A 9640-nucleotide genomic window follows, 5' to 3' on the forward strand; every position below is an offset into this window, starting at 1 on the left:
AAGATTAATCTATGATCTAAGTGCCGATTACACTTGGCCCTGCCCTTGAACACCCAGGTGTAACCTTGAAATTCACATCCGTTAAGACTCGGCAATTGGATTGAGTGTCCCTCAAGGCCTTCAGGGCAGCTGGCCAAACTTTACCGATTAGTCCCCAGCGAGATCCAAGATCCTGGGCCGTCTCAGCTGCCAACTCTTTTTTACTTGTGGAATTTGGCAGCTGTGCTTTTTCATGTTTGTTTTGGGATAGCTCACATTTTTTAGATAAAATACTTATTTTGGGCCCTTGATTTTTGTTTGTCAGAAGCACCCGTCCATGGAGGGAATGAACTTTTTTGTACCTGGACCTCACAAGAGGAAAACAAATGATCCAGCCCCTTACAATCTGATAGCTGCACCAAAATAAATTCACATCTTTGCTTCTTTCAAAACACTGACATGCTGATCCCTAAAGTTACATATGTTTAAGAGAAAGCAAGAAGAGGAAAAATACCGCTTGCAGTATCTGTCTTCTGAACTTCAAGCTGATTATTTTTCTTCCATGTGGCCTGAGGTCTTAGAAAGGACATCCTTTCGGTGAAATGGAACATGACATCGGGGAAGTCGGAGCTACTGGTGACAGGGACAGGAAAAGAACTGCCCTTCGTGAAAGCATTTTCAGCCAAGAAGAAATATCATTGGGTTAGAGAGAAAGGAAAGAAAACCGTTGTGCAGTTTCATTCAGAGTTGGCCCCGTGTTCTGAAGTCGGAAGCTGAGTTGAAATACTGTCTCACCATTTATCTGTGGGCTCCAGGCACCTTAGAAAGTATTTAAACTGTAAGAAAATGGCATAAATTAAATGCATACTAAGGAGAGTTAGATCTACACAAGGGAAAGCAGGTGGGCTCCTTACATATGGGACATAAAATGTGGTGAGCAGAAAACATGTCCAATTCTTCTAAAAATGATGAGCAACTGAAAACTGCAGAGTCATGGGCTTGAAGCCCACTCTTGAACCCTCGATATTATTTGTGTCACGCTTGGGTCCACAGTGTCTATCCGGTGTGTCCTCAAGCACAAGTTGCAATTCAAAAGAGAGTAATTTGGGAAGAGCTCCTCATGCCAAGATTTCCTCAGTCCTTCTAACAAATGATACAGCAGATGTACCCTTCGCTCCTAATATGACCCTTAGGCCAGACACATCAGCGACACAGCTCCTGGAAGGTATTCTTCAGTTTTCTTGAAAACCTATAGCTTCATTCTCAATGTACTAAAAATAAATTCAATCTTACTGGAACCACCTTTGTCTTTTAAAAGTAAATTATCACATAATCTTTTACTCTTAGTGAGTAGAAAAGAGCAAGAAGAGAAATAAAATTTTTCAGCAGTCACCTCTTGGAAACCTATCCTTGAAGCTTGTATATCTTTAAGACATGGCCGATACAAGATCCTGGTTAGATGCAAAGGCACTCTTGAACCTTCCACTTCACCTACGTGAGTGTCCATTTGTACCAATGGATAAAAGAATATGGAAAGAATTCTATCCTCATTGGGCTGGCTATTCAATAATTATATAGAGGAAATACGTCATAATCACCAGCTGAGTGGCTTGAATACCTTCTCTGGGGCTTAATGGCTGTGTGACCTTTGGTGAAATGCTTAACCACTCTGCCTAAATTCCCTCATTTGGAGAGAGGGGACATTAGCAGTATTTACTGTATTGTGTTTCTATGGGGGCTTAACTATGTTAAAAGAGGAAGATTGCACAGAAGATATTTAATAAGTGCTGTACAGCTGTTTGTAATTTTTATGCTTCTGCTCATTTTTAGAGGATCAATGGCTGAGAGGTTTTTTTTTTTTTTTGCCTTTTTGCTGTTAACTTGTAGGCTCTGGAAAACAATGCTGTTGGTTTTGTGGATTTTTGAAAGGATCACAGCTGAGAAAACACCACAGAAAGGAAGGGTTCTGGAAGCTTTGGTAAAAATACAAAGGCTTCTCAAGCCCTTCTTTCTTTTGTGTGTGATAGGACAGTGGCATTTTGACAGAATGTAGGGGCCCTTGTCAGCTGTCCAGGGAGGGTTACCTCAAACCTCCACAGGAGCTTCATGCCATTAAGTCAGGGAGAGTAATGAAATTTCATTTAATTTGTCAGGAAGAAAGTGCTAATGTTAAAAGGCATTTAATAAAAAAGGAAGAGATTCTTTGAAAGGGAGCCCTTAAGTAATTACTTCAAGTGTCTTAGGCCCGCTCACCAGAATATTTACATTAGTATCTTACGGTGCCAGTGTGTAATTAAATTAGTGCCGCATTTACATTCCCAGCTTCTTTTTTTTTCTTTTAAGGATGTGTGATTTTATTAATAATCCTCCTTAAAAAAGAGAGAGAGAAAATGACTTTATCTAATCAAATCAGATGTTAGTGTTTGTTTGAAACGTTATGGCTGAGAGAATTGCTCGGCTTAAAGTTTATGTGTATGTGTACATGTGAGTTTGTGTGAGTTTGTGTGTGTGTGTGTGTGTGTGTGAGAGAGAGAGAGAGAGAGAGAGAAAGAGAGAAAGAGAGAGAGAGAAAGAGAGAGAGAGGACAGAGAATGTGTGTGTGTGTGTGTGTGTGTGTGTGTGTGTGTTCTGGGAAGAAGGGCCGGCTCCAGGGCAGGGTGGTGTTCTCCTTTCTCTTTTCCACTTGGAAAAATGCCATCTTTTATCCACTCAGACCTACCGTGCAGGTCACTTGGCTTGGCTGTCAGCTCTCCCTGTCTAGTCCGGCTTCTCACAGCCACCTGTCTGGGAGGAAGACAGGAAGATTTGGATGTATGAATGGCAGAAATAGCCCAGGAGGCATTCACATCCCTCAAGCCTCTGTGGGAAGAGAGAAGCCCAGCCTGATGGCAGGTAAATACACAGAAATGGTGAGCCCGACCCAGGCAACCAGCACCGAATGCATTTTTACCTCTGAATACAGGTCACATTTAGGAAAAAGGGCCTTAAGCATTTCATTGCAAATAATTTACTGCTGTTTTCCCAGTTGATTTACTTAACCTCCCCATGAATGAGTCTGCCCAAACCCTATGTGAATGGTTTACTTTTATCGGGCCTGTTACCCCAGATGCTGGGAGGGATACTGACATGAACACAGGTCGTTACACTGAAGACGACTGAATAAAGTCACATGGAAGGAAGTAAAAGTAGCAATCTACCTCACACTGTCAGGTGGAGAGTGAAGGAAATCAGTTATCAGAAACATTTATAAATGCTAAACTATAGTACCTTTATAAACTATTGCAATTATGGCTAAAGATATTTCACTGAGATGCTAATAGAACTAAATTACTCTCGTCAGTATCATTCAAGGGTTTTCCACGGCCTCGGTCAAAGCCAGAACTTTTGCATTGCCTTTGCTAATTTCCAGAAGTCTATCCTTCACAAATCCACTGTGCTTTGCAAAATAGCAGGTGTTTACTGCATGAAAACTCTTTCACCCCTAGAATGTCGTACGTGTCTTTCCCTATGTGCTCTGAATACCTGAAAACTGAGTAACACTAAGTGTCTGCACACTCTAGCTACTGCTAACCACTCAAGCCCTTGTTCTCTGCGTATGGTGGGTAGCCACTGCAGTGAACAACACAGCTGTGGACCAACCATCCATCCTCACAGCTGAGGGGTTACAGACCTGCAGCCTTAGGGCATCAGCTGCACCTTCCGACTCCATTCCTTACTTTTCAGCTGCAATAGCACTTCTACAAGGAAGCCCCCTCAACCCACCCCATGGCTTTAGTAAGAGTTAGATGGTCTTCTTTAATGCCCTGCATGGGAGTCCCTGTGTGCGTACATGAATTTCCCGGTCAGCCACCAGCTAAGAGAGGTTAAAAAAACAAAACAAACAAAACAAAACAACCTCTCTTCTGCACTGATCAGCATTATATGGTACCCATACAAAGCCAGTAATATCAATGGCATACCTGAGTGTTCACTAAGTGGTATATGTTAAACACTTTACACGATCTCGCTGAATACATGAGTAAGAAATGCTGTGTGACTCCGTGTACTTGCAGACACCATCTGCTGTTCCTGTCCTGCAAATGAAGAAGGTGAGGTACAAAGAAGTAAACTAGTAGTTTGGATCTTTCGGCTATCAATGAGGAGGGAAGAGCACAGGGCCAACCAGCCTGATAGCAGCCTGTGGTCTGAAAGAATGCAAGCATAGCTATGAACAGTCACTGAGGTGGAGAGTAGTCTTGCATACTGTCGCTGTGCTTTAAAATCACACTGAGTTTTCAAACATCCTGGGAAAGTATGTTTTCTTTTTAATAAATGCTTTATGCCCTCTTTCCCTCTCTTCAGCTCCCTGTTGTAAGGTGAATCAAGAAGGCAAATGATTCACCCTTTTACAATTAAGCAGCCTAAATTTAGGCAGGCTAAGCAAGATGAAAGCCCAGTGGGTTAATATCATAGAGTCCAAGTGAGGCCGCTTTGGCAAGTATCCAGGGACCTGCGACATACGGGCGATGGATCCAGGACTTCAGCTTTGATTTCCCTTGGATTTAATGCCTTACTTCTTTCACTGCCCAAGTCAGATTAATTAGCAGAATCATTTCTTTCTCATAACTGAATGGGTTACTGATGTTATTTGTTAGCATGAAATAACTACACATTGTTCTCAACAAATTAAGATGTCTATAAATAGGTCCCCAATCAGGCATTAAGCCTCATGACTAGTGAATCACTACATCTATTAATAAATCAATACCATGGCTATGCACATAGACCTCGTATTATCTCAAATTGAATATTGCTCCTATGAAAAACACTTCTTAAAATAAATTTATTTAATATAAACTTTGGGTAGGTGAGTTTCACATTATGATTGAAGCTCAAGCTATTTTTGTACAATATCTAAATGCAGTAGTAAATATGAAAGCATAGGATTAATGAAGAGCTAATATCATGTTTTGTTAGGGCATCGAAATATCAACACAGGGAACTTGATGTTCTGCATTTTGTACATGCAAAGCTAATACCTAGCTATCAATTCGAGGACTCCCATCCAGCAAATGGCATGCTGTAATCTTTACATGTTTTCATATTTACTCACTTATTCTTGCCAAAGAAAATCTATAAGATTATTATTATACACAGGAGAAAACTATAGCATAAAGCGAAAATACTGGGCTCAAATCTGAGTCACTGAGTGACAGAGAAGGGGTTCCGACTTCTGCAATCTAATTCCACAGCCTGTTTTCTTAACCGCTGGTCTTTATTAATTGCCTCTCACTCAATCAGGCACTCCAAAATTTAGGAATTTAGTGTTACTTTCTAAAGGAAAGAGAAAGGCCTTCCCGAATTTATTCCGAATGATAACATCATTTTTTTTTGGCGGAATTGGGGATTGAACTCAGGCCCTTGCACTTGCCAGAGAAGCACTTATTCCACTGAGCCATTTCCCCAGCCCCAATAGCATCAAATTTGAATATGCACTTTGGGTTGTCAGTATAGAGTCCAACAAAACATAATGGCTGTCTATGTCCAAACAGAAAATATAAAAAGGATTTCTGATAAAATTGACCATTTCTGTTCAACAAAACAATTTACCTAAATGTACCACGGGACCAATATTATACAATCCATTTTATATTTTCATTTTCTTACTTTAAAAATGGTATTATGTTTGCTCAATAGAAGCAAAATATTCCATTTCATGTTTAGAGAACTTTTCTAATTTGCTGTCTTTTATACAGTGGAGTTTGAACCTTAAACGACCATGTGTTTCTCGATACGGTCATGCCCTGCCCTGTATGAAACTAAACGTTTCTTCTCTTTAACACAAAGAAAAGCAAAAGAGTAAGAGTAATGTAGTTTAAAAAGGTGCTCAAAAATCCCTATTAGCGAGAGCGTCAGTTGAAATCTAGATGTAATTTTTCTCCCAATCATAAAGTGTCATTAGTGACATTTTGCAAATATATGGATTGCACCCGCTTTCTTGGGAGCTATTTATAAAGCGCCTAGCACGGCTTATACTGGCGCTTGGCCATTTTAGTTACTTCGTGGGATCTGCTCATGGTCAGATCTGATCGGAGATGCTGCAGTCCGTCCTGTAGGAGGAGGAGCTGAAAAGCTGGAAGGTATTGAGCAGGTCAGTTCAGCAGAAAGGAAACACATCCTTGCTTCTTAAGATTGAAGTAGCTGAAAAAAATGCCCAGGGTGTTCTTGTCTCCAGAGCTCATTCTAAGACTGGGGAAAGAAAAAGAACAACAGACTCCTCTGCTTTTGGGAAAAAAACAAAACAAAACAAAACAAAACAAAAAAACCTTTTGCACAAGGTGGCGGGACCCCAAAGGACGTAAAACAGCCATGGCTTTTAGATGTTATTGAAGCAATCTCTGACATTCTTTAGAGTCAAACTCCTTGCAGAGGAAACACCCAACATCCCCCACAACTATGTTTTCAGGAAAAAAAAAATAGATATTGAAATGGGGGAAACAGATTCAGAAGAAATGATTTGTAAGGATATGGTTAGGACTATTTATATAGCGGGTTCTATTTGTTTTACAGCGAGTGGTGTTCGGACAGCAGGAAAGGTTATCTTTGACAAGGTTTTAGCTATTATTTTCTTCCAGTGAAATGGTATTTCTTGAGAAAAAAAGGTCTTTGGAACAAAATAACAATAAATCCTGATTTAGATACATAAACCTGCCATTGATATCACATAATATCAGTGTTCTTTCTCACTCGATACAGGCGTTTTAAAGATAAATGGTAAAACTGAACTGGAAATCCATCTGGCTGGCTGCCTGCTCTAATGAATAACCCCACTTTGGCTCGTGCAATGTAAGCAGAAAGTTCTCTCCCGGCCGCTTTCGTCCGTCATGAATCTACAAGACAGCCGACATAATATCTGGGCGACAACAGTGCGCTAACAGTGCAGTGACTTCCATTTTCTTTGCTTTCTATTGATTTTCACTTAATAACTGGCGAAATACTAAACGTCCGCCCTGAGTACCTAATAAATCCTGCCTGAGCTTTTTATTGAGGAGAATTTAATAAAAACAACCATTGCGGCTGAGGGATTTTTCTTCTGGACAGAACATAGGGGTAGGGGACAGCAAGGTTGGGGCAAGAGGAACCCATTTGATTTTTTTTTTTTTTTTGTACAAGACTTCTCCCCCTTGGAAAAATCATGCATGCCTCTGTCAAGGTTCTGTGGGTTTGAAGACCTTCCCTGGGAGAGGTGGCTCTAAAATCCACAGAGAGGCATTCTCCCAGTGTGAGACAAGGATGAGGTAAGGAAGGCTACCATGGCATGGCAAAAGCCGACTTTCTGGCCCTTTGATAACAGATTTCAAGTTTTTAAGAGGTTTGTCAGAAATCTGGCACAATATGCATGTCACTGCTGTGACTGAATTAATATTTAAAGCAGGTCTTTGAAGCTTCTAACAGAATTCCAGGTGACAAAAGAAACGTGGGTGAAAGGAGGGCATTTAGAAGTTGTTCCATTTAATGCTAATGCAAGGCTTACAAACTCACTTGACAAACAGGTAAAGTTCCAAGGTGATATGGTGGACACGGGTAATCCCAGCTACTCTGGAAGCAGAGGCAGGAGAATGACAAGTTCAAGGCCAGTTGGGCAATTTTATTGAGACCTTGTTTGAGAGAGAGAGAGAGAGAGAGAGAGAGAGAGAGAGAGAGAGAGAGAGAGAATTAGAGGGACAGAGAGTTAGTGGGAGGGAGGGAGGGAGGGAGAGGTGGAGAGAAGAGAGAAGGAAGAAAGAGAGGGAGGCATGAACTTTGTCTTCCAGCCTTGCAGTACTTTCCTCCGCATATACTTTAGGACCACTGCGGATGCTTCAGAAAGTCTCTTTAATCTTTTGTTTTGTTTTTTTCCTGGAAACTTTGTTTTGTTTTGTTTGATTTTTGTTTTGTTTTGCAGAGGGAATGGTGCTGGACCTTCTTTTACTTTGAGAAAGGGTCTCTGTACATCACTAAATTGCTCAGGCTGGACTTGAACTTGTAGTCCTCTTCCCTAGCCTCCCATAGTGCTGAGAGGACAGGTGTGTGCCGTCTGTGATAGGGTCTTTTCAAAGCATCTTGTAGCTATGGCTGCTGCTACTTTTCATATTTTAGTTGATCTAGGGGCTACTTTCAAGTCACTGGGCTTCAGAAATCAATGTTTAAGAATTTCCTCGTGCATCTGCACGTAACACATTCCATTCTCCATAGAATTTCTGATCAGGGATCTATGTATTTAGAAAAAATGAAAAACTAGAAGTTGATACCCTTCACGTGAAGTAAAGAAATCCCCCAAAAAAGTTTAAGGAACTGAAGTTTGGCTATCATTTCTATAAAACACCACCAGCACTGCAGCAAAGCCATGAGTGGCTCAGTGACTCCTTAATAAGACAGCTTTTGTACAGGATGTGGGGACAAAACACAAGCCTCCTGTCCAAGGGCCTGAACTGAAATCCTAGCTTTTCCTTGGATGTCATTGCCAGCTTAGTACGACAAACATCATCTCAGCACAAATCCATACACTCAGGATGCTTGGCAAATGGTACGGGGGACCCTCAGCAATTGGCTGTTCAGCAAGCTGCTGAGTTATGGGCTGAAATTAGCTGAACCCCAGAAATCACCTTTTTTCCCTCCACTATTCACAGCCCTGTTCACAGCCTTGATTTAAAAAAACTTCTCAATGTCCTAGTTTTCTCATCTCTCCAATAGAGGCAATGCCCAAGTGCTTGCAACTGTGAAAGAAGTTCACATAAGTTAAGTGTTTAAAAGAACGCTTGATGTACATGTCAGGCCTGATGGACACAGCTCCTCCACCCAGTGGAGGGCAACAGTGGAGGGGCTGTGGGTGTGTGGAGAAAGACTGCATGGGAAATCTCTGCACACTCTACTTATTCCTGCCCTGTACCTAAAGCTGCTATAATAAGTCTTAAAGTATGCACACACACTCAGAAATATTTAAAACATTTTTGTTCAGATGATTTATAAATCTTATGCTACAACAAATGAAGTCAAGGTGCAAGTCTTTTACAAAACATAATCTATGTATGATTTTGAAAGAGACTTGAATTTTCATGTTCATATCTTCTTTAACTCCAGTTTTACTTTTTGGGCATTGTGTCCTTTCCTCATCCTGTTTTCCTTAACAAGGACAGGGAAGTATTTTGCACTCACTGACTAGTTTGTTTCTCCCCCTTAGGTCTTTCTTAAACTAGTTCATTTCCTCTTGGGCAGAAGTTTGGTTTCTTTGTGTCACACAGGACTGCTCTGGTGAAGATTCAGCGGATCCCCGTGTACATGCACGCTCGGATTAGGGGAAGGACATTTCAGGCTTGCCTCTTCGGGCTTTGGCTGAATGCCCTCTAATCGGGGACGCATAAAGGTGTATTGCTATTCAGATAATGTCTTCGCCTGCTCAACAAAAGGTTGTTGTGCTGAGCTGTGATTGTGACAAATGATTTACTATTAGGAACATTCTGTAATTATTGTTCGGTGGGACTGCAGACCGATACATCATTAACATGATAGACGGCCTTTTATATCAGCAAAAATAACTAAATTAATAAAAATGGCTTCATTCCAAACCCTGTCAGAAAGCCAATACTCAGAACAGTCAAGTAGCAGGGATACCTGAAGAAGCTGTAGCTCATATCCCCTAACA

General features: G+C 41.0%; 1 long non-coding RNA gene across 1 annotated transcript; it reads left to right on the forward strand.

Moving 5' to 3' along the window:
* Window positions 1–276: 276 nt before the first annotated feature.
* LOC101584830 lies at window positions 277–6999 on the forward strand. The gene is made up of 3 exons (XR_192314.1): window positions 277–615; window positions 2054–2058; window positions 6715–6999. It is a non-coding gene; the product is annotated as an uncharacterized LOC101584830 (long non-coding RNA).
* Window positions 7000–9640: the final 2641 nt, after the last annotated feature.

The sequence above is a fragment of the Octodon degus genome, unplaced genomic scaffold (assembly GCF_000260255.1).
Source record: "Octodon degus isolate 3935 unplaced genomic scaffold, OctDeg1.0 scaffold00002, whole genome shotgun sequence".
NCBI lineage: Eukaryota > Metazoa > Chordata > Mammalia > Rodentia > Octodontidae > Octodon > Octodon degus.